This window comes from Triticum dicoccoides, chromosome 6B (genome assembly GCF_002162155.2).
Source record: "Triticum dicoccoides isolate Atlit2015 ecotype Zavitan chromosome 6B, WEW_v2.0, whole genome shotgun sequence".
Lineage (NCBI taxonomy): Eukaryota > Viridiplantae > Streptophyta > Magnoliopsida > Poales > Poaceae > Triticum > Triticum dicoccoides.
Genome location: NC_041391.1, coordinates 404,081,706 through 404,087,628, shown reverse-complemented (window position 1 = coordinate 404,087,628; position 5,923 = coordinate 404,081,706).

Below are 5,923 nucleotides of genomic sequence, written 5' to 3'. Positions count from 1 at the left end.
ATGAGCTTGCTGAAAATGATGGTCCTCGAAAGTATGTCACTTTCGGTGACAACTCAAAGGGTAAGGTGGTTGGCCTCGGTAAGGTGGCCATATCACATGATAGCTCCATACAAAATGTCATGCTCATTGAATCTCTTGGCTAGAACTTACTTTCAGTATCTAGACTTGCTGATTTCGGTTTCAATGTCCTATTTGCTGAAGTAGATTGCCAAGTGTTTCATAGAGATAATCATAAAATGGTCTTTACCGGTGTGCGTAGAGGTGATCTATACATTGTTGATTTCACTAAAAAGGCTCAACCTAGAACTTGCTTTATTGCTAAATCCTCTAAAGGTTGGTTATGGCATAGACGATTAGGTCATGTTGGTATGCGAAACCTTGACAAGCTTCTTAAAGGAAATCATATCCTTGGTGTTAACGATGTCATATTTGATAAGGATAGACTTTGCAGCGCTTGTCAGGCAGGTAAACAGGTTGGAGGAAGGCATCCCGTGAAGAACATCATGACCACAAGGAGGCCACTCGAGCTGCTCCATATGGATCTCTTTGGTCCCAACGCCTACAAAAGTCTCGGTGGAAATTTTTTTGGTCTAGTTATAGTTGATGATTTTTCAAGATTTACGTGGGTGTTCTTTCTCGATGATAAATCGCAGGTTCAAAAGATCTTCAAAAACTTCGCTAGGAAGGCCCAAAGTCAATTTGAAGTGAAGATCAAGAAGGTCTGCAGCGACAACGAAATGGAGTTCAAGAACGCAAACGTGGACACCTTTCTTGACGAAGAAGGGATTTCACACGAGTTCTCGGCTATGTACACACCTCAACAAAATGGAGTCATTGAGAGGAAGAACCGGACGCTCATTGAAATGGCGAGAATGATGCTTGATGAATACAAGACGCCGAAGCACTTTTGGGCGGAAGCGGTTGAGACAGCTTGTCATGCAACAAATCGCTTGTATCTTCACAAGCTACTCGGCAAGACGGCATACGAGCTCCTCACCGGTAACAAACCCCAAGTTGGATACTTTCAAGTATTTGGTTCAAAGTGCTACATTCTTGATAAGCATCGTCGTTCTAAATTTGCTCCTAAGTCTCATGAGGGATTCTAACTCGGTTATGGCTCAAACTCTCACACATACCGTGTCTACAACAATTTCACCCAAAAGGTTGAAGAAATGGTAGATGTGAAGTTTGATGAATCTAACGGCTCGCAAGTAGAGCAATTGCCAATTGATGTAGGAGACAAAGATCCTTCGGAAGCAATCCAAGACTTGTCTATTGGCAAGATTCGTCCAACGGAAGTGAAGGAGAGTACCTCGTCCGTCCAAGTGGAAGCTTCTACCTCATGACAAGGTGAACCAAGAGTTGATATGGAAGCATCCACAAGTGGGACACACCAAGATGAAGAAAACGAGGAAGTGCGCCAAGACGAACGTCAACAACCTCCTTCTCCACCACGACAAGAGAACGACAACGCCAACAATGAAGAAGGCCAAGAAGAAGAACAAGAAGAAGAAGATGTTCAACGAAGACCCAAGCAAAAGCTTTCACGAGTTCGAGCAAGAATTGCTAAAGACCATCCCGTCGAGCAAATCTACAACGACATCCAAACTGGGAGAATCACTCGCTCTAAAACTCGCTTGGCTAACTTTTGTGAACACTATTCATTCATCTCTAGCATTGAACCTATGAAGGTTGAAGAAGCATTTGAAGATCCGGATTGGATAAATGCCATGCATGAAGAGCTACACAACTTTGAGAGAAATCAAGTTTGGACATTGGTTGAGAAGCCCGACAACAACCACAACATCATCGGTACCAAATGGGTGTTTCGCAACAAGCAAGATGAATATGGACAAGTAGTTCGCAACAAAGCACATCTCGTCGCCCAAGGCTACACACAAGTCGAAGGTATGGACTATGGTGAGACTTATGCTCCCGTTGCTAGACTCGAGTCCATTCGCATCTTACTTGCCTATGCAAATCATCATGATATCACCTTGTACCAAATGGACATTAAAAGTGCTTTTCTAAATGGTGAAATAGAGGAGGAAGTTTACGTTAAACAACCTCCCGACTTTGTTAATCCTAAGAAACCAAATCATGTTTACAAACTTCACAAAGCTCTTTATGGTCTTAAACAAGCTCCTAGAGCGTGGTATAAATGCTTGACCAAGTTTCTTATTGAAAAAGGCTTTGAAATTGGAAAAATAGATTCTACTCTTTTTACTAAAAGGGTCAATGGAGAACTATTTGTGTGCCAAATCTATGTTGATCATATTATATTTGGTTCTACTAACCCTCATTTTAGTGAAAAGTTTGGGAAGTAATGTTGAAAAAGTTTGAGATGTCTATGATGAGTGAACTCATATTCTTTCTTGGTTTGCAAATCAAGCAAACTAAGGAAGGTACCTTCGTCTCTCAAACAAAGTACACCAAGGACTTATTCAAGAAGTTCAATATGCAAGAATGCAAAGGTATGACTACGCCCATGCCTACTAGTGGACATCTTGATTTGACCAAAGATGGTGAACCGGTCGATCAAAAAGTTTATCGCTCTATGATTGGTTCATTGTTATATCTATGCGCTTCACGTCCCGATATCATGCTAAGTGTGTGCATGTGTGCACGATATCAAGATGCTCCTAAAGAATGTCATCTTAAGGCCGTGAAAAGGATAGTGAGATACTTAATCCATACACCAAATTTTGGCATTTGGTATCCTAAGAGGGCCTCCTTCGATCTTGTTGGCTACTCCGACTCGGACTATGCCGGTGACAAGGTTGATAGAAAGTCCACTTCGGGTACTTGTCAATTTCTTGGTAGATCTCTTGTGTCTTGGTCTTCCAAGAAACAAAACTCAGTATCCTTATCCACCGCCGAAGCAGAATACATTGTCGCTGGTTCATGTTGTGCTCAATTACTTTGGATGACCCAAAGTCTTAAAGATTATGGGATATATGTGAAACATGTTCCATTACTTTGTGACAATGAAAGTGCTATTAAGATTGCTCACAATCCCGTGCAACACTCTCGAACTAAGCATATTGAAGTTCGTCATCATGTCATTCGAGATCATGTTGCTAAGGGTGAATTAATCTTAAGCATGTTCGCACCGAAAAGCAATTAGCAGATATATTCACTAAACCACTTGATGAGAGAGTGTTTTGCAGGTTAAGAGGTGAATTGAACATCATTGATGCTTCAAACTTGGAGTAGCAACTCCATTGGATACATGCAAGACATGAGCTTATAACTGATCCTTGATATTTCTCTTATGATTGACAATCTTATGTCTTGGATATATTTGCACCTTGCATGTTATCTAACCCATGTAGGTACTTGGATGAATCTAAGTCTATGAGATTGCAACTCACTCACATCTTGAGCAATCTCTACATCACCAAGTCTCTACACCATGGTGGTTGAAGACAAGGAAGCACAAAACCATTTAAACATATCCTTTGACATATTCTATGTTGAGTTTCATGATTGTTATTTTGGATACACAAGTCCTCTTCCTTGCAAAAACTAACCCATGTAGGAAGATGAACTCAAATTCCAAGTGGTGCTCCCAACTCTTGATGAGCTACATCAACCTTGAGCAACCCACACAAGTTCAACTACATGATCATGATCAACACCACCACCCAAGGTATGTTATTCCATCTTAGAGGAGCTTTACTCCAAGTCATGAGTCAAAGCAACTCGACAAGATGTGAATACATCAAGATGCTTAAACGAAAAATGGTAACCCCATTTTGAGCTTAAACGATGAGTATGACCTATGATCAAGTGATCTCACTTGACTCCTAAGTCAATATACTCTAACATAGGTGACTTTGTCGCCGACCATTTCTAGATGAAGTTCTCGCATGTTCTTTTTCTGTGCTCTTGCATTTGTCTCATGCATATTTGTTTCCCCTTTAAAAAAAACCTTCATCTAGATTTCTTTTCTTTCTATTCTGTGCATCCAATTCATTGCAAATCTTTCAGTTAATTCCTTGCAAATCCTTGTGAGATCTTACTTGTCTAGTCAGCTGGGGTGACAAAATGTTTTCTCTGCGATGAACTCGGTCTCACCGATTTGATGCCCTCGGTCCGTCCGAATCCTTTCGGTACAACCGAAGCATCCAACTCGGTGCCACCGATTTCACTACAGGAAAAACACTTTGCCATTTTTTCCTGCTTTACTTTGGATCCAGGTCCACTCAATGAATCTTGTCCTCTACAAGCATCACATTTTTATCATTACTTTGTGCTGTGACTCAAAGACCAAACCCATTCACGACAAATTCCAGAAGGCCCTTCTTGGAAATTGATGTCAGAGGGGGAGATAGAGATAACATCAAAGCTTAATCACTTCAATAGGGGGAGAGAGATATACTTCAACAGGGAGAGAGATATCTCCAGGGGGAGAGAGAATACTCAAGAAGAGAGTAATCCTGAAGGATCCCAGATGCTTGGCGTTCAAGAGGAGAGATGCCACATGTCTTCTTGAGGGGAAAGACATGTTCATATGTGCTTACTTTATATGAGCTACATGTTCATATGTGCTTACTTTATATGAGCTTTGATTTTGCATGATTTTGCATTTTGCTCTGATTTTCTGTTCCCTATCTTCTCCCAGTATCCCATGTCTATGATTCAGGGGGAGCAAGACATCTAAGGGAAAGAAAGTCTCAAAATTCATTGCACATCTTTACCTTTGGGGACATGCCTATATTCAATGTGATACTTGGTACTCACTCTCAACATGTCATCCCAGTCTTGGTACTCTTGTGGTTCTTTCTGTTTGCTCTGGTTAGTAAGTGCATCTGTGTTATCTAACCTTATTTTCACAGGTTCATTCCATCCTAAGCCAACTCAAGACCACAAGGTAAGTATATGCATCACAGTCATGTGCATGAGGAATTCTTGCTGATGTACATACTGTTTGCAAGAAGGACTCATGAGCATGAAGGTACATTTCCCATATTCACATCATTTGCTCTGATGCATATAGCCAAGATACATGTAACACATTGCCTTCTCTGTCATGCTTATGCATTCACATGCTCCTATATTCCATATTCACATGATTGCACACATGTAGGGGGAGCCTATGCATGTTACATGTCTTTCCAAAGCTTTACTCTGTTGGAAATATGCCCTAGAGGCAATAATAAAAGTATTATTATTATATTTCCTTGTTCATGATAATTGTCTTTTATTCATGCTATAACTGTATTATCCGGAAATCGTAATACACGTGTGAATACATAGACCACAATATGTCCCTAGTGAGCCTCTAGTTGACTAGCTCGTTGTGATCAACAGATAGTCATGGTTTCCTGGCTATGGACATTGGATGTCGTTGATAACGGGATCACATCATTAGTAGAATGATGTGATGGACAAGACCCAATCCTAAGACTAGCACAAAAGATCGCGTAGTTCATTTGCTAGAGCTTTGCCAATGTCAAGTATCTCTTCCTTCGACCATGAGAGCGTGTAACTCCTGGATACCGTAGGAGTGCTTTGGGTGTATCAAACGTCACAACGTAACTGGGTGACTATAAAGGTGCACTACAGGTATCTCCGAAAGTATCTATTGTTTTATGCGGATCGAGACTGGGATTTGTCACTCCGTGTAAATGGAGAGGTATCTCTGGGCCCACTCGGTAGGACATCATCATATGCGCAATGTGACCAAGGAGTTGATCACGGGATGATGTGTTACGGAACGAGTAAAGTGACTTGCCGGTAACGAGATTGAACAAGGTATTGGATACCGACGATCGAATCTCGGGCAAGTAACATACCGATAGACAAAGGGAATTGAATACGGGATTGATTAAGTCCTTGACATCGTGGTTCATCCGATGAGATCATCGTGGAACATGTGGGAGCCATCATGGGTATCCAGATCCCGCTGTTGGTTATT